The 23,490-nt window shown below is 35.1% G+C and overlaps 1 long non-coding RNA gene across 1 annotated transcript in view; it reads right to left on the bottom strand.

Moving 5' to 3' along the window:
• Window positions 1-3,495: 3,495 nt before the first annotated feature.
• LOC111818883 overlaps window positions 3,496-23,490 on the bottom strand; it is a 102,937-nt gene continuing 82,942 nt past the window's right edge. Inside the window, exon 3 of the long non-coding RNA XR_002822758.1 lies at window positions 3,496-3,546. This is a non-coding gene — a long non-coding RNA (uncharacterized LOC111818883). The remainder of the gene's footprint in view (window positions 3,547-23,490) is intronic.

Below are 23,490 nucleotides of genomic sequence, written 5' to 3'. Positions count from 1 at the left end.
ATATTAAAATATAATTTTAAAATTCATATTCTGTAAATATGAACATAAAACATAATTTTAATTGAAATTGATACTTAAAGGTAAACAACTTATCTGGAAAGTATTTAAAATTTCAAGAGAAATTAACATTTTCTAAACTGAGTAGTATAAACAGTAGTACTTTAACTTATAAAAATAATTTTGTTTTGTTCTTTTTAAACTAGAAAAAAAGTTCTAACACTTAAAGTATATGTCTCAGATGATTCAACACACTCAGCACATCCAAAACTCAAGTCATACCCATCCGTGATGCAAAACACTCTGGGAAGTAAATGAATGCAATTTTAGGACCAATAAGCAATACTTAGATTCTTACTGCTATTGTAATCCATTCAGATAATTCAACAGAATATGAATATAAGTATAAACGTTAAGAAATACCTACTCCTTATGAAATATAACACACTGAAAGGGATACAATGAAAAATAAGGCATGGACTTTGCCCTCAAGGGGCTTACAGTCTAGTATTGAAAAAATAAATAAGCACATAAATCGCCATAACATAAAGTAGAAAGTGATGTGTCATAAGTTCACTGAATACGCTATGGGGATTTCTAAAATAACAGGTTTTGTTTGGTTCAGTTCATTTCTTGGAATTGAAGCTGATGCCTTCATACTGAGCATCATCTCCAGATCATTTTTTGAGTGTTTTCTTTTGAAACAAGGTTTCCCTGAGTCCCTGTGTTGCCCCGCTTAGCCTCCAACCTGTGTTCTCTGGCTCCATCCTTCCAGAATTCTGGGATCACGAGTGTGTGCCAACTGGCCCATTCACCTTTTTAAAAGGTAATAAGTAGCCAACAAAAATAGGCCAAAGGTTAATTTTCAAGATTAAGTGCCAAACTTTGTGAATTTATAGGTGACAAGAACTTCAACAGTAATGTCAATCCCAACCAGTTCTTTACAGTGTTTCAATATAGAGTACTAACCTAGTAGAGATAATATTTTTGTCATTGTTCTTAAGAGATGCAAATGCAACAGGGCTCAAATGACCATTTACATGTAATTAAAAATTAAATAAATTGTAAAATACTCATGACACATTACTTTCTTGCACAGAAATTGGCTGAGGCAGATGAAAGTGATGAAGAATTCCTCGGTGGCTCAAGTGTGCTCCAAGGAAAGCTAGAAGGTTGTACAGTTAACTCCCAGGGTGTAACTCTAAACCATACAACCTACTACCTCAACCCGGATGCACACAACATCGAGTGTGGCTCCAAACTCCTTATCACATCTTCATTCAGCAACTCCAAATACGGCGGCCATATACCTAAGGGCTTGGCAAGGATGTAGATGTCATATGCTGACATTTCACTCATATACTTAAAATATGTCCTAGGACTTTTAGGGTTTCTAGGAAGGATCCCATAAAATGCTTTCTGACATCTTCCCTGCCATAAAGCCAATAGCATTAAACTGTGTTTTCTAGGCACTATAGGCTCCATGGTAAGATCTAAAATCAGTAACTTTTATTTTCTTATAGAAACTGATTAGGTGCACTAACCCTTGAAAATATGCCCTGAAGTTTCTGAACTAGGTTAATTCAGGACTTGGTTCAAATATTTTGCTAAAAGATTTCAACATTTGAAAGCATTTTAGTGTACTTGAAATCAAACTTGAATGGCGATGCTATAAACATTTCCCAGGGTTGCAGTAGGAAAACCCGCCTCATAAGACAGATGAGGATTAGTATATACATAGAAAACAGGAAAACACAATGACTTAAAAAACTAATAAACTCAAACTTAACAAGAATTTAATGAGATATAATTAATAAACATTGTTTATAGTGTTTGTCATATTACCACATTGACACAGACCCATAGAAGCGAGCTTGTGCGGTCCACTTCACCACAAGATCGGATCTACGGGTTTATGCCAACAGGCAACATCTGGCATAGGCTGCCTCTCAGTGTAGAATTTGTGGTATATATGGAATGCATTTAGGAGTAAAAAATAACACTATTCATCTTTTAGTACCAGTATTTTAAAGGCTGCATCTTGAGGCTCTGCATACCCTGTTAGAGGCCTTTATAAATATGCTAAACTAAAATACTATACTGAAAATTTTTCAGCCTGGCTTTTAAAAGACAGTGAATAGTTTGGAATCCAAAGATTATACTAACAAGATTTTGAAAGAAAAGAAAAAAAGAATGCATACACACGTATAAATTATGCAATTGTAAAGCATGATGTAGTATTATGAGTCTACAATTAAAATTGAATTATGAGGCTATTAATATTTAAGTTAAAGTACTTGTTTTGAGTTTTTTAAAGGTTTGGTAACCAGTTTAAAAAATTGATTTTTTTATTAAATAGATAAGATCTGACTAACTGGAGAACATAGGCAGATGTTATAAATCTGAAATATGGTCATATACGTCTGTGGTCAGAATAGAACTAAAATTTACAGTTTGGATGAATTAATACCCAAACATTGAAATCAGTGATCCGTTAACAGTATCATTACTGATATCCTGTGCTCCCATTTATACTCCGGCTACATCCGAGGGGATATTTTATCTCAGAAACAAAATATATTTGAATTTATTTTTAAAAGGTATCTTTAAACACAATATGTTCTGACGTATAACTCTCATGTGGTCAACAGGTTGGTTAAAAATAAGTTCTTAAAAAAATTACCTTACAACTGCCACACAATAAGCAAACACAAATGAGTAAACATAAAGCAAGGAATAGACTTTTTAAGATCCTAAGCTCAATTATAACAAAATTATAAGTTTTGCAATCTTTTATGCATATCTATAATCATTTAGCATTTCTTAATTATATCTCCATTGTGAAAAATAATAATATAACATAGTAATTATGATTCTGTATGCTTTGAAATAAAATAAAATGTTTTATAAGGCTTAATACAGATAATGTGGTATACACAATTTTCACCATTATTTACTTTCAAAAATTTCCCTTACTTAATAAAAACCTAAATAATCAAAAGCAATGTAATAAAAGAAATTCAGTGTATTTTTATGAATTTCTGTATGAAATAAAGGATAACAGTTTAGAGTTTTATCATAGTACAAATGTATGTTTTGGCTTTATTATAATATGAGATCATGTAAAAAATGATAGAAAAAGCTCAATTCTATTTCCTTCCCCCATATTTCACTTCCTTTTATATGGTACAGCAAATGGAGAACATAATTTCTTTTTTGTAAATAGCTTTCTATTCAAACTTATTTTACCTCTGTGCACAAATGTATACACAGATATTTATTCAATTAAAAATTGGACATTAATCTGGAATTCAGGCGATTTTTTCCCAAAGATAGCATATAAAATCTCAAATGAAAACCATAAATGACAATTTCTATCAGCTAGATTCATAAAAAAAATTAAAATATTTTTTATAGCAAAACAGTGAAAGATGTTTTGTTCTTCAAAAAAGTGCATAGTAATTGTTCTTTTGCTTTTTTATTTTTACCTGAGATGATTTTCTCCTATGATCACTTTCTTCACTTCTCATATCCATTTTACGTTTTTCCCTAAAACAACCACAAAAGGAGAAATATCACACAACTGCTATCTAGGAAGAGGACTGAGTGGATGGTGGGACTGAAGGGAGATGATCAAGAAGGAAAGACAATATCAAAATGAAAAAAAAATCCTTCAAAATATTAAAAAATAGCCTTGGAAGACTCATAGGGCCCCACCCAAGCCTACTCGCATGACATATACTGTGGTTCGTGGCTTCCATTTCTGCGTTCAGTTTGGTTGGTGTTGTTTTAGCAGGAGCAGTTTTGAAAGTGAAAGGAGACTGGTTCTTTAAAAAGCGTCTACATTTAGCACAATGAAGTAGTGAGAGCTGAAGAGATTTGGATTTGGCATGGAGTTTAATAAGATAATTAAGAGTATAGAGATTAATGACTGCTAAAAATAACATTTGAAATAATGTTTTTTAGCTAACGGATCTTGAAACATGAAAACACTTTTATCAATATTAATTAAGCCTTTCAAATTTGCCTTCCTAATAGCTGAGGCACCATGAAAGAACAAGAGCTATTTTGTAAATAATTAGCTAACAGTAACCAATAAAGTAATAAAATATTTCATTTAAATGCTATCATTGTATAAGGCTTTTATAATTTCTCATACATTTCTCAAAGCACAAAATAGAAGACAGAATTCAGTATTTCTAGATTTCTCTTTGTTTATCCTACACACTTTTAATATAATGCAGAATAATTTTAAGAATGTAGCAGTTTGAATACAATTTGTTTTTACATAAAATATAGTATCAATTAATTCTTTGAAAACATAGACTACGGATATGTGTATTTTTCAAAAGCATTTTCACTTTTTGAATAATTCAGCATAGGTTTAGATACATTTTTTTATCAAAATTAAAATAAGTGGGGTGCATGTGCTAATCCTTTCCCATGGAACCAGGCGACACTGCATTTTTCTGTAAAATGCTTGGCAATATGCTTTTACAAATAATTAGAATGCAATGCAGTTAGTTATATGCTGAGCCAATATGTTGCTCAGAACTTAAAACAAGTTTGCATGTACTTTTTCCACAAAATACTTAATGGATATTTCCAACCTTCTTTGCATGTGCTCTTGGACAAAACTTTTTAAATGTATTTTAAAAGAAAGCATTATTACAGAACAAGCTTATTTTCTACTTAGCAACTGAGAAACTGATCTTTTCGTCCCTGTTTCTACACCACTAAAATCCTTGTTAATACATTAAGTATCACTTTTCTCAAACTAATTTTATTTATCAGTAAGTTAGTGCACATTCTAGTATGATCCTTTCTCAGAAGTCCAAAAAGTTTCCTCTTTCACACTCCAAATTATAAAACACACGAACGATTTCACTTTCTGTACCAAGATCCAAACACTCACATTTCTTAGCAAAACTAATGCTGGTCACAAAATGCACAGAGGACACAGTAGTGTCTTTCCAAAACGATTTGCTGTGTCTAATAAAAAAAATAAAAGTCAACATTTTTCATAGAGATTTTTCTATTTTAACTTTAGGGTTAGAGTAGAAAAGTAAAAGGAAAAAAAGTTTAGAGTAAAGTGGGGGGATGAGTTAAATCAAAGTAAATTGAAAGTTCAGGGATTCTCCTCTCTATATAACAGCAGACTTAAAAAGAAACAACAAAAAAAGTTATACCTGATATGAAAGGTGCGATTTCACCAAGTGGAATGTATTGCTAATCATGCCATATTTTTTGAAACAGTAAAAATAAAGAAGGCTCATTTGGCTATGGTGCCTGAGAAAGCTGCTTTAGAAAGCCCGATGTCTCTGCAGTTATATAAGCCAATGTTTGCTTTTTTGTTTGTTTGTTTTGGATTGGATTTTTGTTTGTTTTTGTTTTTGTTTTTGAGGAGGAGTATCTCTCTTTTTCAGCACTCTTGCATGTAGTAAGACAAACTCAGGTTTTTTTTTCTCTTCAGGGCTCCTGTTATTTCTTAGAAAAGAAGAACCAGAGAGCTCGTCTTCTTTCTCTTCCTTCTCGGTATTCCAGGCACAAAGCACTGCGCAGAAATTGCACCAATCCTTGCCGTCCCTGGCAGCAGAAGGGTAGAAGGTGGGAGAGACCAGAAATCCTTCCAGGCTGTGCTGACTTTAAAAATGAGGATTGCACACGTTGGTCTCCCGAACCAAAGTGGTGAAAAAGGCAGGATGCCAGTTTGCTACGGGGCTGCATGATCTCATGCTCACTGCTGCTGCCGTCCTGTTTGCCCAGTTCAAATGCCTGTTCATTATAAACCAAAAAATAAATAAATAAATAACCCAACTACTTGGATTCTTCAGAAAGCAAAAAAAGCACAGTAACATTTAAAAAGTCAGTAAAGGCAAAAATTAGAAATCCCCCCAAACATAAAATTTTAAGATTCACTTGTAATGCCTCAATATTCTATTATTCTCTCTCTCTCTCTCTCTCTCTCTCTCTCTCTCTCTCTCTCTCTCTCTCTCTGGACATAAGCAGCAGAATTTATCAGGCGTGAAAGGGACAGCCTCCTGGTGGCCTGCCAAAAACCCAGAATAAAGGCGAAGTTGTGCTTCAAAGCTCAGTTGCTTGCTGAGTCTGACTAAAGTCAAGTATTAAGATCCACCATTTTCTGAGCCATGCTAGAAAAAAAGAAAAAAGTCAGGACCGGTGCTGCTTTCCAAGTCTCCGTTGGCACCATCACAAAATCTCAGTCGTAGGGTCACATGATTCTCTTCCAAATGTAGAGTGCATTCCCATCAACCGTTCTGTGGATACTGCGAAGGCAGCTATTGTCTCGTTTAGACCCAAAGTTCAGCCCACTCTTCATTGAATTAGCTGAAAAACGCATCACCTTTGGGGGCTGGGAGTCATGGAAACGTCTACCTGGCAAGCTGCCCACTTTTTCTGCCCATCAACCAGAGATGGAATTGTACTGCCTAATGCAATGATGACTTGGAATGTGAAGAGTCGTCCAAAGTGAATCTGATGCTTGCAACGCCTGTTTCATTTGTGCAGAAAACTCTGGCTTCTTGTAGTTAAGAGGGAGCAAAATCCTTTCTACCAAAAGTAGCAAATAAAGGTTGGAACAAGCCTGATCTGCAACTTTATTCCTCAACCCATCCAAGTGGCTTTCAAAAGAAAAGACTGAATGCCCTGCAAGTTTGCTTCCCAAAAGACATCTCCTCTTCTGTCTCCTTTTCCTTACAAGTGAATGCAACCTGCCTGAGACATTTGTTTTAGTTCCTCCTCACTTTAAGGCTTAAAACAAATCTGTGAGTTTTCTTCTCTCTTCTTATTACTTTCTGATTTGATCTGGTACCAGTTTTGTACTATGTGGTCACAATATCTAGCAGTAGCAGTGGGAATGCACTACTATGGCAGTCTCCAACAAAGTGGTCTCTCGAGAAAGCCACTACTGTCTTCCACCGCACAAAACCCTGCCGCTGGGTCCTGTGGTTATCCTCCTCAGCACCTAGCACAGCAGCTGTGTCAGTTTGCTGAGACTGACACACGGGAGGAGTGCTCTTTCTGTTCCTACGCTGGCTACAGTTTGTCTGTGTGGCATGAAAGATGCCTTTGAAAGATGCAGGGAGAATATCAACAGCTCTTAGGCAATAAAATGAAATGGTTCCCCCCGCCCCCATGAATTTCCATTCTAGCATGCAATGAAAGTTCCCATGTACAAACATTTCCATACTTTCTAACAAAAGTGGAGTGAATTAAATCTTTCACAATTTCTTTAAGCAGAATCTAAAACTAAGTAGGAAGGCAAGCACCATGAGTGTTTATGACAGACACACTGAGTAGCACTAAAAAGAACCATGTCCCCCTACTCCATTAACATTCCTTGCAACGATTAGAAAAATCTTTATTTAAAAGATAGTTATGTTTATAAGAAATTTAAAAATATACTCAATTCCTTACCAAAATGAATTTTTATCTATACCTACATGTGGCATGCACAATGCAAAATGCATGCCATACGTTTAAGAATATAATCAAACCATGATTTGCCAAATAAAATAAAATCATCAAAAAATTCGAGAAGGGTCAGTCAGATAGATAGCTCAGCAGACTAAAGTACTTGCTTAGGCAGGCGCAGGGACCGGGGTTCGATCCCCAGTGTGCCATGCAGGCCCTACCCCCAGGGTGTGCTGAGATGGCTACTACATCTGGGTGTCGTGGCACACACCTATAATCCCAGTGCTTGGGAGGCTGAAAATAGGAGGATCACTACAAGTCTGATCTACATAGTGAGACGCTGCACTAAAATACATTTTTAAAAAAAATTCAAGAAACTGAGACACATTTTGAAAACATGACCTATTATCTTTTTTGGTGTGCTATATCCTCCAGGTCACTTTATATAGGAGCAATAGTAGTGAAATATATGTGCACATATATGCAACTGGACCACTATAGTGTTCTTCCTATTTGTTTTGTTTTGTTTTTGGTACTGGGGATTGAATTCAGGACATTGTCCTTGCCAGGTCTGCAGTTATGCTACTGAGCTATCTCCCTAGCCCTATTCTTCCCATTTGCAGTTCAAAATGTACACACATTCAAAGCATAAAACACAAGCTTATACATATGCTAAAATTTTAAATTGAACTTTTCTATGTGGAAGAAGTCTGCAAAAAAGTATTGCTAATTTCCAAACCATATACTTAAATGATATGTGACAGAAAATTAAACATGGCAGGCACAAATGTCCCATGCATCAGAAAGTAGAAATACCCTACTTGTAAGAAGGAAAATTAAACTCTCAGAATCAATTAATTTTCCCATCAGACATTGAGAATTGGTGTGTGATGAGTCATGATAGATATAGAGGAAAAAATTTCTATACCTTCTAGACAAAACAAACATAAAGAGCTTAACAGATGAAGAGAAAATGTTAAATAGAGACTGCAGAACTTAAGGAATGGCATGGTGATAACTTCTTTCTGTTTTCTTGAGACATATGTATTTAATATTTTGAGTTTGCATCTCAGAAATGTGGAGAAAGAGAGAGAGTAAAAGACAGAAAGAGAGAGAGAGAGAGAGAGAGAGAGAGAGAGAGAGAGAGAGAGAGAGAGTTTTCTTTACCTATAGGATCAAGAAATACATATTCTATAAAGTAGCCTACAAAGATTGGAAGTTCTGGGACCATATCTTCTTCTCTAGTCAAATGTCACAGAAAAAAATGCAACTAATACCTTCAAAAACCATGTTAAGCCTGGAAATTTACTCTTGTCAGGCTGTTGCCCTAAAGAATAGTGAAGCCTCAGAATCTGGGAAAATCCTCCCTGTGTCCAGGAGCGGGAGTCAGTGTTAGGTACCAAGTTTCTTTCTTTCCATGTATTCTAGATGAAGATCACACCAGGAGCCTGGCACTCCATGCCAATTCAATAGTAATGAGGTACCCTTCACTGCTGCACCCTGCCTTCCACTTAGGTGGAGTCAGAGGATGCATGGTAGAGAAGCATGATGTTAGATACTGCCCAGAAGTAACAAGGCCACTTTGTATTTTTGTGCCTCTGAAGTCTGGGATGCTACTATGAAAACTATAATAAACTACCACTAGCTAGGAAGTAACAAGCCAATCCTATTTATGGGGATAGCAGTAAAAACTATTCAGAATCAGAAAACTCACACACTCATCCAGGAGTAAGGAGGGACTCTTTCACGTAAGTGTCAGCGATGCCCAAGCTGGGAGACCTGTGCTTTTGCTTACACTGGGTAGTGACAGGTTGCATACCACCCTTCTTGAGTTAGTCCATTATTAAGGGAAGCCAGGTAAAACAGAATACTTAAATAAGAATTAGAGTCTCATGCCTAGCACCCCAACTTCAGTTTCAATTATAAGTCATTCATGCAAAGAAGACTTAAACAGATCTTTTAAAAAGGCCAGTCATGCATGCAATAAATAACAAATTATATTACAAAGTTTCTAAAGCATTCGTCACATTATGAAAATGTTTTAATGACCATTAAGAACATAACTGAAAAAAATAAAATGTTAGCAAAGATATAAAACATATCTAAATTATAGATATGAAAAATATAACAACTAAAACTATAAAAACTCAATAGATATATTCATAGAAAAGTAAAATACCAATAAGAATCAGTTGATTAAAAGACCAAATCAGTAGAAATGGCTCACTCTAATGAGAGTAAATATATTTTAAAAACTAACAAAAAAGATAAATCGACTTCTCCAGCTGTGAAACTATAATAGAAGATCAAACACTTAACTGGAATTCCAGAAAGACAAGAGAAAAATGACAAGGCTTGACAACACTGAAAGACTCTCCTTAGGCACACTCTACATCATCGATAACTTTTCTCTGTCGCCCCATAATCTCCTTGATTGGAAAATTTAGGACACCACTGAGTTACAGGATGTTATAGCACAGGTTTTCTTATGTCCTGAATCCTCACTGACCTTGAATGGCTAAGGCCAAATGTTGGCTATGCTTGTAGCCCTTCTTTTTCTCTAATTTTTGGTCTTCAAACTTAAGTTGTTAACCATCCAGAAGAGAAGTTTAATGATATTATTACCCTAAAGCATAGGCAGTTGAGCCTAACCTCACTATCTGTCTCAATATCAAATGCCTCAGACATAACATGGAACAGGTATTTTCCATCAATCATTGGTATACTAAACTTTAAATCCCTACAGAATGTGAAAAAAAATAAAAATAAATAACAAATAAAAATAGTAAAAAAATATTGTTTTTTTGTTTGTTAAAAATAAACAAATTTTTACACAGAAATTTAGAAATCTAACCATATACAACATTGTAGCAAGACAGTCCTATGTAGTTTTCTTTCTTGTCTCTTGTTTTCATTTATTACCCTTTCTTCTTTTGTTTTTTAAACAAACATTTACTTGAGAGAGAGTATAGCAGTAATTGATGTGACATCAGAAACACTATGCTTTTAAAGACCAGAATGACAAAAAACATTCTTTCAGGCTTTCACAGAGAAGTCAGGCAATGGCCATGACTCATCTACATGGCTGACACTGACAAAAGATCTACAAACTGCTGTACAGTTTCAGGGTAAATCCTGAGGGGATTTGACTGACCTTGTCAGATATAAAAGTTACATTTTTTGTTACATAGGTCTTGTTTTATCTTGGTCTTAACCATCCAGCAGAAAAGTATAAAAACGAGTATATAAAGTAAAGCCATATTAATATGCTGAGCTGTAAAAGGCTCTAGTCAACGACATCTGTGGGTAACCCACTACTATTGTGGAATCTTGAACTGTGTTGGATTGTTTTACTGAATTCAAGCACCTATAGTATTTAGATGCCAATAGAATACCCATCTCTGACAGGACTAAACAAAAAGAGGATACAAGAAAGGACCATTTTCTATTTGTATATACAGAATAGTTGGGATAGATATACAGCTACTTTTGCTTAATTCAACCAGAAGAAAGATTTGTAGTAGTAGTGTTTGAACAGGATATCCTATCTGCTTCTTGTACTATGGAAAAACCACTAAGAAGAGTACAGTGTACAATGTATTAACTATTGAAAATGTCCTATTAATCAGCTTTGAAACTGTCTCATTGATATTTGTTTCTCAATAAAACAAAATAAAAAAGTCCTTCAATAAATCTTTGTTGAAAAAAGTTCAAAAAAATACTGAAAGAAATAATTGCAGGAAAATGATCAAATTTAACAACCAATAAACAGATTCAAGAAACTATGTATACCACATATCCAAATATGAAGAAATTCACACTAAAATATCATAAGCAAAATTATTAAAACTGAACACAAAGAAATATTGAAAGGAAGAAGAGAAAAATTTAACTCATATATGAAGACAATTGGGATAGTTGGTTTCTCACCAAAACCATAAAGGCCAAAAGGAAGGAATGCAATGTTTCCAATCTCTGAAAGAAAATCCTTGTCAACCCACAACCTTACGTTGATGGAAAACATCCTTGAGAATTGAAAGAGACATTTGAATGACGATACTATGTGATAAGGAGAACTAACAAAATTTGTGACCAACAGGCCTATTTTTTTAGGTGAATGTCTAAGGAAACCATCTAAACAAAAAAGAAACAAGGCAAAAGGGGAGTTTGGAGCTTTAGAAAAGAACAAAGAACAATAGAAGTGAACGTAGTAGACTTTCTCCGAAGCTTTGTAAATTCTGGCTCATGGTAGAAGTAATGCAGCACTCTCTGGCAGAGTTCTAAAAATTTATAGAGGAAATATTATAATCATAGTGTACATGAATCCATGACATTATCAAAAGGAAGTTAAGGTTTCTGTACTTCACTTGAGCTGGTGGAACGAAGGCATCAGGGGGCAGCGAAATGCTGTGTGTATGTAGGAGAGTGCAGAAAGCACAGCCTGAGAAAGAAACACAAAAGGTGCTAGGTACTTAAAAGTTCTACACTTTCAAAAATTATTCAAGTAACCAGGAAAGATGAGAAAGAAACTGAAAACAGAAAACAAAACATAAAGTGGTTGGTTTTAAACCAAAAATAAAGCCCGTGCAAATTGTCTGAGTACAGAAATGAAATGACAAGAAATTTGCATCGTGGATTAAAAAGCATGGCCAAATTATGTGCTATTTATAATTAACTCATTTAAAATATAAAACTATACACAGATCAAAAGTTCAAGAATGGAAAAAATATATATCATGAAAAACATTTATCCAAAGGCTGGAATACCTTTATTACTATGAAGCAAAACATCCTGCAACAGAAAGAAAATTATCACAAATAAAAACAACATGGGCCAGGGAGATGGCTCAGTGGGATACGCGCTTCCCTGGCAAGAGTAAGGGTCTGAGTTCAATTCCTGGATCCACCAAAATCAATCAATCAAACATAAAATGATAAAAGAAATAGTCAGCAAGAAGGCAAAACAACCCTGGCAGTACAGGCAACAAATAAAAGGCTAAATTACAAAGTACAAAGACTAATAAAATAGAAGAAAATAAAAAGAGAAGTCCGCAATCAGAGTTGAATACTTTAATATACCCCTCTCAACAACTGACAGAACAAATAAGAAATAAGAACATACAACTCAACATTGAGCAGGATCTACTGCACACAATTTATAAAATGTACAATCTAACGAAAGAAGAAATATCCAAATGCCTAAACCATATAACAAGATTGACTACATCTTAGGGATACATGAAATCTCACACATTAAAAATGATTAAAATCATACAGAGGGTGTCTTCTGACCACAATCTAATCACACTAAAACTGATAACAGAAAAATAATAGGAGAATCTCCAAACATTTGAAAACTAAAAAACATAAGTCTTCTTGATCATTGATCAAAGAGAATGTCTAAAGTGAATTAAAATAAACATTGGCTAGGGTGAGGCAGCAGTGTTCAGATGCAAATTAAATGTGTATAGCACAGGAGATGGAAAGTCTCAGGCTACAAATGAGCGCTCTAAACTAAAAACCGAAGAATAAGACCAAAATAAACCCAAAACAGAGAAGGATGGAAAAATGATAAGAGCACAAACAAATTAAATTAAAGCATGAAAACAAAAGAAAAAATTGGAGAAACATTAATTTTATTTATAAAAGATCCAAATTATCAGTATTAGAAATAAACAGGAGGGGAACTACCCGCTTGGGCCCTCCTCTTGTTCCTTTCTTGGACAGGAGCTTTCTTTCTCTCAATAAATATATTCTGCTCATAACCAATAAATAAATAAATAAATAAATAAATAAATAAATAAATAGGTGATATCATTACAAATCTTATAAATATCAGAAGATAATTAAACAATTATAAACTATACTAAACCTTCACTGCAATGTATCAATTTTTTACATAGCTTACCAAAATTCACACAATATAAAATATGTAATTGTAGAGCCATATCACTTACTAAGGAAATGAAATCTATATTTTAGCAACTTCTCCACAAATGGATGTCCAGGATGAATTTCTATCTGGTGTCTAATCGTTGGATAATTCTAACAATATTTGAAGGAGATTTATAATCAATTGTGTATAATATTTTTGAGAAAATAATAGTCTAGGGCATACATATCACTTCATTATTTGATATCAAAAGGAGTAGATAGTACAAAAAAACAAACAAACTATGGATCAGTATCATTTATTGATACAGATACAAAAATCCTTAATGAAGTATTATCAAATAAAATACATCAATATAAAAATCACATACACCTTGTCTAGGTTAAGTTTATCCCATGGATGTAAGGCCAGTTCAATATTTAAATATCAATGAGTGTAATCCATCATGTTACCAGGATAAGTAAGAAAAATCCACACAAGGATAAGGCATTTGACAAAATTCAGTACCCATTCATGACTAGAAACACTCAGACAACAAGGAACAGAGAAGAATTTCTTCAATTTGATAAAACTTTATGCAAAACAATAAAAAGTGTTGATATTAACACTAAACTATTGTTGAAAACTGGAGTGCTTTCCCCAGTAAGACCACAGCAAGGGTAGAATGGCCACTTCTAGTTATTTTTCAGCATCATGCTGGAGTTTCTAGGTAGAAGAAAAGACAGAGAAAAAAGAGCTAGAAAGAGAAGCAGGAGGAGGAAAAAGAAAGAAAGAGAAGAAGAAGGGGCAGGGAAGGATGAAAGAGGAGGGAAAAGCAGTATTATTTTAAATCACTCAAAGGAAATAGATGTAAAAATATATAAGTTTTTTTTTTTTTCAGAACCAGGGATTGAACTAAGGCCCCTGTGCTTGCCAGGGAAGCACTTATTCCACTGAGCCATCTCACCGGCCCAAGATTTGTATGTTGAAATGTACAAAATGATGGTCATGATTAGAAAATGAAGACATCTGGAGACGAGTATGTTCACAAATTGCACATCTCTGTATAGCAAAAATGTAGTTCTTCTCGAAAGAATACCTGTGTATAGCACAACTTCTATGAAAATCTCCTTGAGTAATTTTGTAAGTATAAATAATAATTCTATGTTTTTATATGGAAATCTAAAGGGAATAGAATAGCTAAAATAATTCTGGGGCAAATGCTACAGCAGAAAGAATCAGTTATCTAATTTCATGACTATATAGTAGAATACCAGTGTAATAAACTATTGTCAGGTATGATATATAATGAGATAATATTAATAAATATAACAATCAACTATCATTTGGTACAAATCAAAACTCATGGTGTTGTTGGAGTAATAGATGCTCACACATATACACCCAAGTGATTCTTGATGAAGACTCAAAACCAATTCAATAAACATAGAGTTTAAAAAGATAGCTTGACTCATTGGATATCCACAAACAAACATAAACAGAGAGAGAGACAGAGAGAAAGAGAGAGAGAGAGAGAGAGAGAGAGAGAGAGAGAGAGAGAGATTGCTCACTGTGTAATTGAGTCAAATAAATCACGGACTTAAATGTGAAATATGAGAATATAAAACTTTTAGAAAATACGGGCTGGCCAAATAGCTCAGCAGATTAAAATGCCTGCAGGCAGGCACAGAGGCTGGGGGTTTGATTCCCAGGGCCTGCTTTGCTGACCCTGCCCCTGGGGAGAGACAGTGATTGAGACTGGGCATGGTGGCCTGCTGCTATAATCCCGGAACTTGGGAGGCTTGAAACAGGAGAATCACTAGGAGTCTGATCTTAAGTAGAGAGACCCTGAACAATCCTGTAGATCCTTCCCTAAAAATAGAGGAGAAAAAAAAGAAAGAAAATATCACAAAGACCGATCTTTGCAATTTGAAGCTCAGCAAATAGTTCCTAAATCACCTAAATTATAGTCCATCAAGAAAATTTATAAATTCATCTATAAACATTTTTTAAAAATTGGTGCCTGAAGTCCCATTAATAGGTTAAAAAGACAAGCTACTGATTGGAAGAGAATGTTTTCAAACTACCTGGCAAAGGACAAGTATACAGTAAGTATAATGATATCTTTGAAAAAAGAAATCTAAATGGGCCAAAGATATGAAGAGACATCTTATACAAAAACATATGCAGATGCCAAATAAGCACACTGAATAATGCTGAACTTTATGAGGCATTAGAGAAATGCAAAAGGAAAAACACCATCATATCAGAACATATTTATCAAAAAGACTAATACTACAAATATAACACTATTGTGATAGAGAACATATTGGGTACCTCTTCTATAGCTAATGAGAATTTAAAAATGGCATGTCCACTGTGGAAACTCTACTACATTATTTGTAAAACAACAACAACAACAAATCCAGATTATGTAGGTCCAGGGTGTGACACCTGCCTGGCAAGTGTGAGGCCCTGAGTTCAATTTCTTCCAAAAAAGAAAGTAGAGAAGTATGTGTAAATGTGAATCAGCATTGTGACTCTTTGGTATTAGTCTACCAAAATGAAAATTTCTGTTCACATAAAAATATTAATGGTTTTAAGAGCTTTATTCACAATAGCCAAAAGCTAGAAACAACTCTCAGGTGGCTTTAACTGTTGATTATTTAAACAAGTGGTGCATTCGGATCATAGAGCATAAACAGGAACAAGCTACTGATACATGCAATAGCTCAGATGATTAAAAAAAAAAAAAGAATAAAAAGTAAGGGCCAGTCAGATAGCTCAGTGGACTAAAGCGCCTGCTTAGGTAGAGCACAGCGGCCTGGGTTCAATCTCCAGCGTGCCATGCCAGCCCCACCCCCGGGGAGTACTGAGAGGCTGATTGAGACGGGGCATGGTGGCACACATTTGTAATCCCAGCACTTGGGAGGCTGAACACAGGAAGATCACTATGAGTCTGATCTATGTAGTAAGACCCTGTGGACCCTGCAGACTCCGTACCAAATATATAGAACAAGCAGTAAAAAATTGGAAATGAAACAGAATTTTGCTAAACAAATTTATAAGCATTCAGCAATGGTTGTCATAAAAATTAAAAAGGAGAGAAAGAGAAAAAATTAACCATTAAGTGCTCCTTTCAATAGGATAGGAGAAATCAGCAGTACAATTATCCAAGTTATCCTGTGTATACACATATATATTTCCTTTTCCCTTCCTTTTTTTTTTTTTCCTTTTCTCCTTTCCCTCATCCCAGTTTTTCCTTCCCTTTGAGCAGCTTCTTTCTGGGTCACAGTATCTATTATACCTTTCAGATTTTATTTGCTCTTTCAGATTCTCATACTCGGGAGACACTATGATGTTTACACACACAGGTCTGACTTACTTCACTTAAAAGCATGGTCTCTAGTTGCATCCATTCACCTATAAAAGCCTTGGGTTTATCTTATCTTATCTTTTCTTATCTTATCTATTTATTTATTTTTGCAGAGCCGGGGATTGAACTTAGTCCCTTGTCCTTGCCAGGTAAGCACTTATTCAACTGAGCTATCTCCCCAGCCCCCAAAAGTTCAGAAGGATTTATTTTTTGGGGGGAGGGCTCAGGATGCCTTAAGGGCAGTTCTGGTAAGGCATAAGGATCTGGGGATCAAACCAAAGAATTCAGAGCCTTACTGTTTTGCTTAAGCAGGCACTTAAACAACTGAACTAATGGGCAGGCACCTTGGGTTTATCTTTTTTATAGTTGAGTAATACTCCATTGTATAAAAATACCACATTCTTCTTATCTATTCCTCAACTGATGGATAAATCTTTATGGTGTTGGAAATATTCAGCTTTTTGACAGCACTGGTGTCAATAGCTTGTGTACATGACTGTACTGTAGCTCTCAAAATTTTACACCGAGTAAACTTGGACAAAGCATACATGGTATCTCATCTCTTATAACTGCACAGGAGTCTACAGTTACCTCAAATAGTTTAACTATTTTCTTAAGTAACAAACAGACTTAGGTAATTGCTTTCTCTGATTATTTGCACATGTCTTGTATTGCTAGAAAGAGAAATTCAAATGGAAAAATCTGAATACTGAAGAAGCCTAATGGCTTATTTGGATCATAATTCTACATTGGTATTCAATAAACAACGATCTAGGAAAATTAGCTCAGGAGAACACTCTACATTGGGAAATTACAATCTTCTGCAAAGGGCTAGATAATAAATATCTTATGTACTATTTGTCACATGTTTCTGTCCCAGTATCTCACTCTGCTGTTGCAGCATAAAAACTGTCATAGCCAGTCTGCAAGAGAAAGAGCGAGGCAGGGTTCAGATATAGCTTTATTTTTGGCAAACAAAATTTTCATTTTATCAACTTTGACACCAGAACTTTTTCCCCCAGATCAGTATAGAAACCAGTCTTAGTGAGTAGACTGCACAAAAGCAGGTCCTGAACTTGACCCACCAGCTGCAGCTTGCTGACCTCTGAGCTAAATTGCTTCTTTTTTCCCCCTTTGGAATCTATTACTGTCTCGTGATTCAGTTTTGCTCCCCTCCACCTTCTTGAACAGTGCCATTTCCAAAGTGCTAACTGTTTCATTTAGAATCAGCTCCTCAGTGCTTTTCCATCTGTTTTTCCCACTCAGGCAAAACACTTTTACTGCTAAAATATGGGGCTTGGGCTAGAGTAGAAAAGTGATGAAGTTATCTTCCCCAGATCACCTTTCTTGTAAATTTGCTCACAATTTTACTGAGAAGCAATGCTACCTCTACAGGGCTTCTTTCATTGTACATGTGTTGAGGTTCACTAAAAAAGCAGGTTTTATGAGGTAGGCTAGTTAAAAGATTCAGCTTATATAGATTAGCAATTAGGAAAGAAAAGTAAAAAAGTTGAACAAAACTGCAAAGCAAAGTGGCATATTGTGGCTGTATGGAGAACCTGCAAGGCCAGAGGGTCACGGGTCACAGTAAAGGCCAAAAATGTTTAAAAAGCAGTCAGTGGGGAGATAGCGCAGTGGCCTAAGTGCCCGCCTGGCAAGTATAAGGTCCTGAATTCAATCCCCAGTACCAAAAAAAAAAAAAGGCAGTTAGTGACAATGACAATAAGATTGAGACTACACTACTTAAGTCAAGAAAAAAAATCAAGAACAAAAAGAAATCTAAAATTTCAATTGAAGTTAAATTTATAACTAAATTTTAAAAAGTTAAAGCAACATCTAGATGGGATGGAGACAGTTGGCAGTAACTTGCATAGTTTTGAAGTCATCATTCTCCACTGAGGTCATATTGAAAAAGGGTATGCTCCAAGGAATTCTTACCTTTAAGAAAAATAATATCTTCATAAGTTATTCTTAAAGACATTATAAATAGCACATAAACTCACACATAAATTATTGTTCTAGAATATTCAATGATACTTTCTGCCATTGTTTATGTAGTAACTATGAATGGAAATTTTCATTTAAATTTTTCCAAAATAGAGAAACTATAATATATATATTTTTACATATAAATATTTAGTAAGCAATTCTAGATCTTTCTTTTGTTCTTTTTGCATATTTGGACATTTTCAGATCCAGAGATATGATTGCTCAGTAACCAGCAGCCTCACTGTGGGGTTGGCTAGTTTTAGATTTTTTTATAAGATTTTCATTTATTTATTACAGGGTCTCACTATGCAACTCAGACGTGAAATGATCCCCCATCTTAGTCTCCCCAGTGCTGGGATTGCACACGTGCACCATCAACACCAGGATTCAGAGGCCAAGAAGGCACAAAGCTGTCACAGCATGCCATACTGGGGATCCAACCCAGGTCCTTGCGCTTGCCAGGCAGGCACTTAGACCACTAAGCTATCTCTGCGGCCCAGTTTTACAATTTTAATTACCAAGATCAAGCTTTTAAAATCATATAAATTGGTTTATAGTGGTCTAGAATAAGTTGATTTGAGATTTTTAAAATGCAAAAGCCAATAAATCAAAGGTATATACCATAAACACTCTTTTGAGATTTCAAAGCATTCTAGTGCTATGTTAAAAGAAAAGATAAAAAAAATAATTAAAAATTAATTTGGGCACAAATGTTACAGGCAATACATTTTCTTCTTCTTTTTCTAATATATTTAGAACAGGATCTACAAGGTCTCACTACATAGATCACACTTGTAGTGATCTTCCTGTTTGCAACCTCCCAGGCCCTGGGACTACAGGAACATGCCACTATGCTCAATCTCAATTGCTGTCTCAGTACTCCCTGGGGACAGAACCAGCACAGCATGCCCAGGATCCAACCCAGGACCCTGTGCCTGCCTAAGGAGGTGCTTTACTCCACTGAGCTATCTGGCCAGTCCTCATTTTTTGGTGTTAATTTGATATAAAGACTATCGTTATGTTAACTATGTCTGCTATTTTGTTTCTTTGCTTTATCCTAAGTCAGGCTCACATATCACATGTAGCAGTCTTGGAAGGTTGGCATATCTCTTGATCATTTGGAGTTGCAACTTATGTATTCATTAGTTTCAGATCCTAAAGGGAGCATAGGGCTTTAACGACCTGTTTTGAGTAAAATGGAAGTTTTTCTTAAGAGTTAAGTAACAAAGCTATAAATATCCAAGGTAGTTCTTTCTACTTAATAGAAAGTGCAAGAAGGGCTTCCTTAACTTTCTATCAAACTTACACATGCCTTTGTCAGTTTGGCCACAGGAATTAAGCAGTAAGGCCTCTAGAAAGAAGTGGAGCATGGGAAAGCCTTGCCAAGCTAAGAGCCAACACTTGGTCTAGGAGAATAATTGAGACTATCTATGGGGGATGGCATTAGGGATTCCTCAGAAATAACCAAAATATATAGATGCTCAAGTGCCTTCTTTTAAAGGATATACTATTTATAAATAATCTCTACACAATCCTCTTATACTCTAATCTTTTCTAGATTACTTATAACACCAAATACAGCGAGCTGATACACTACACTGCTTAGGGGATAATGATGAGAAAAGATGTCTGTGCATATTCAGGGCCAATGAAGTTTTTCTCTTTAAAGTTCTATCTGTGGTAGATTGAGTCAGTTGGCTGTACTGAAGAGACAGGCATGACTCCTTGAATGGAGAACGCCTTTAACTATTCCTTTGTAACAATTCGATTATTTGATAGGAGTGCTTCTCTGCATTGAGAAGAATATGCTCAAGCAATGGCTATGTATAATGGACAAAGTCTTAAGGAATGTAGAAAATGAACGAAACAAGGTAGGCAGCAGGCTGAAGCAGGAGACCCTAAAGTTCTGGTTCAGCCTGGCAACTTAGTGACCTACTCAGAACCTGAGTAAAAATTGTTTTAAAAAATTGTAAAAGAAGGAGAGTACTACTCTGCGATAAAGAAGGATAATACTAAGTCATTTGTGAAACACACGTACACCACTAGACTGAAACATTAAGGGAAATAAATTGGACACACACGCTTAAATATCACACAGTTTCTTTTATATGAGAAGCCCAAAATATAAATCAAGCACCAAAATAAAAGATAGATAATAGGAAAGGAGAACAAAACATATGTGAAAGGGAAGGTGACCAAGAGGTAGAGGAAGAGGGAAGCGAAAGGAGTGAGAAAAGAGCTAAGCTGTGTTAGGTACATATGCCAACTCATGGCTCTACTGGCTTTATTTACTCTTCTATTCATTTTTCTATTGGCACTTCAGTCTTCTTTTCTCTATCAGGGTCTATGTTGACTCCTCATCTGTGGAATCTAATCTTGTGCAGCCCAGAAGAAAACATAGATAATCAAGTTTTTAGAGTAAGTTCAAGGTGGCCTTCACCTGCTATAACATTTAACAAATAATTAGCACTTTATGTAAGCAAGCTTCTATGAAAAGACTATGTCTATGTTTAGGAAAAAAAGAGTAAGGTCTGGAAGTGAAAAATGTCACATCAAATCTATTTGCCAAGAGGCCAAGGATTTTTCCTGTCATAGATGATGGTGGCTGAATCACATGTGCTTTCAACAGCATTAAGTGTATTCATGATTGAGCACACATGCACAAATAAGGTCAAAGACAAAGGGTGAAAGCAAATGATAGGAGAGATTTTGTGCACCTGGGTACTAAAAAGTAAGAACAATTCTGTAATATTTTGAGTATTATATAAAGTTTATAGTTAAAGCGTTTACTCTTCAAGTTTGACCTGACAGTTTGATAGTATCTAGAAGGCCTCAATGGAGTCACCCTCCAATGTGATGCCTACTTGAGCCCACAGAAAGCCACATCCCACGCTGGACAGAAGGGAGAAACAAAGGAACAGAAAGAACAAATTGATGTTATAATATACATTATTCATATACATAAAATAATTATTAGATGTTTTTAACCAAGTAACTTGAATATACTACTAAGCAGATGATATATCTTGACCATGTTTTAAAAATAATTTTTAGGGCTACAGAGATGGCTCAGCAATCTAAGTGCCTGCATGGTCTCAGTTGTCTAAGGCAAACACAAGGAACCAGGTTCAACCCCTGGTACCACATACTGAGCTGCCTCTCCCCCCGGCCTGCCGAGCCAGCCTCAGAACCTGGGCACATGCCTGTAATCCCAGTGCTGGAGAGACTGAAACAGCAGATCACTGAGTCCAAGCTGTGCAGTGAGACCCTGTATCAAATAAATAAAATTTTAAAAATAATTTTAATGGGCTTCTAATGAAAAATTTATATTACTCCAGTTTAGCTTACTTATTATAGGAAAATGAAAAATGATATGAAAAGAAAAGCATATAAATTTGCATACATAGTTTAAAAAATACAAATATTTCAAATTATAGTGTTTTCAATTTGAAAGAGGAATAATTTCTTCCTGTTAAGTTATTATACAGAAGGAGCTAGTTAGCAAAACTGAAATTTGTACTTAGTATATCCATATGCTGAGTAAATATTTTGGTTAAAAACATACAATGACTAGAACTAAAACTTGTTTTTGGAAAACATAATTTTGTGGACTACTTAATTGCATTTACTTCATTGACAAACAATGCATCAATGCTCACTAGGTTCTACTGGAGGTATTGGTAGTTCCACGAGATACATTTCTGGCTAGTCAAAAATGAATCTATTTAACCTGTCTGAGCTTCTGAAGTAGTAACATGTGCATGTGTGTGTCCAAGAATTTCTCACATGTGTTGAGTTAGAATTGTCAATATGTTCCATTTCAGAAAGTTTATTGTTTTATGTTGCTCTATTTTTGTCTTTCTTTTTTTATTTTTTTTCCTTTAAAATAAAATTTTTTAAAACATTTATGGCTTAGATATTATAATATAAAATATTTTACATAAAATTAGCTTACACTATAAACTACCTAAGTGTATTTGTAAAGTTCCATCATATCTCAGAATTTAGAAGTTGTCTCTACTTTTTCATTATCATTTCCCCAAATTATTAAACTCTTTACCTATAAAAGAAGTAAAACATTTTATAATATTTCTCTAGCTAGTCATGCTTACATTATCAGGATAAGTAATTATCACTAATCCAATGAAATACTTCTTGAAATTGTAGCTATAATGGTTATTGTGGAAGGGGGTTTTTACAAAACAATGATCACAATAAAAACCCTCCTTATCTACTGTCATAAATTTCAGCAGAAGCTGGAAAACTCTACGAATAAATTCTGTAAAAGAGATTTTCCAGTTGAGACTAAGGTCAGACTAGATAATTTGAAACCCTACTTGTGTCAAAAAACTTAAAAAGAAGGAAAAAAATAAGCATTAACTGTTTCTTTCAATAGACTAGTAGAACTAAGCAGTAAAATTATCCAAGAGTTAGATAGATAGATAGATAGATAGATAGATAGATAGATAGATAGATAGATAGATAGATTAGATAGATAGATCTTCTCTGTCTTTCTTTCTTGGTTTTTAAAAAAATGTATTTAGTTCAGGGTCTACAGGGTCTCACTACACAGATCAGACTTGTAGTGATCCTCCTAGTTTCAGTCTCGCAAGTGCTGGGATTACAGGCGCACATCACCATGCCCAGTTTTAGTTGCCGTCTCAGTGCACCCTGGGATGGGGCCTGAACAGCTTGCCAGGGATCGAATCCCGGTCCCTGTGCCTGCCTAAGCAGGTGCTTTAGTTTGCTGAGCTATCTGGCTGGCCTTTCCTCCCTTTCTCTCTCTCTCTCTCTCTCTCTCTCTCTCTCTCTCTCTCTCTCT

This window comes from Octodon degus, unplaced genomic scaffold (assembly GCF_000260255.1).
Source record: "Octodon degus isolate 3935 unplaced genomic scaffold, OctDeg1.0 scaffold00106, whole genome shotgun sequence".
NCBI classification, from domain to species: domain Eukaryota; kingdom Metazoa; phylum Chordata; class Mammalia; order Rodentia; family Octodontidae; genus Octodon; species Octodon degus.
Note: the sequence above shows the minus strand (reverse complement) of the source record. Positions and strands in the feature narration are given on the sequence as shown.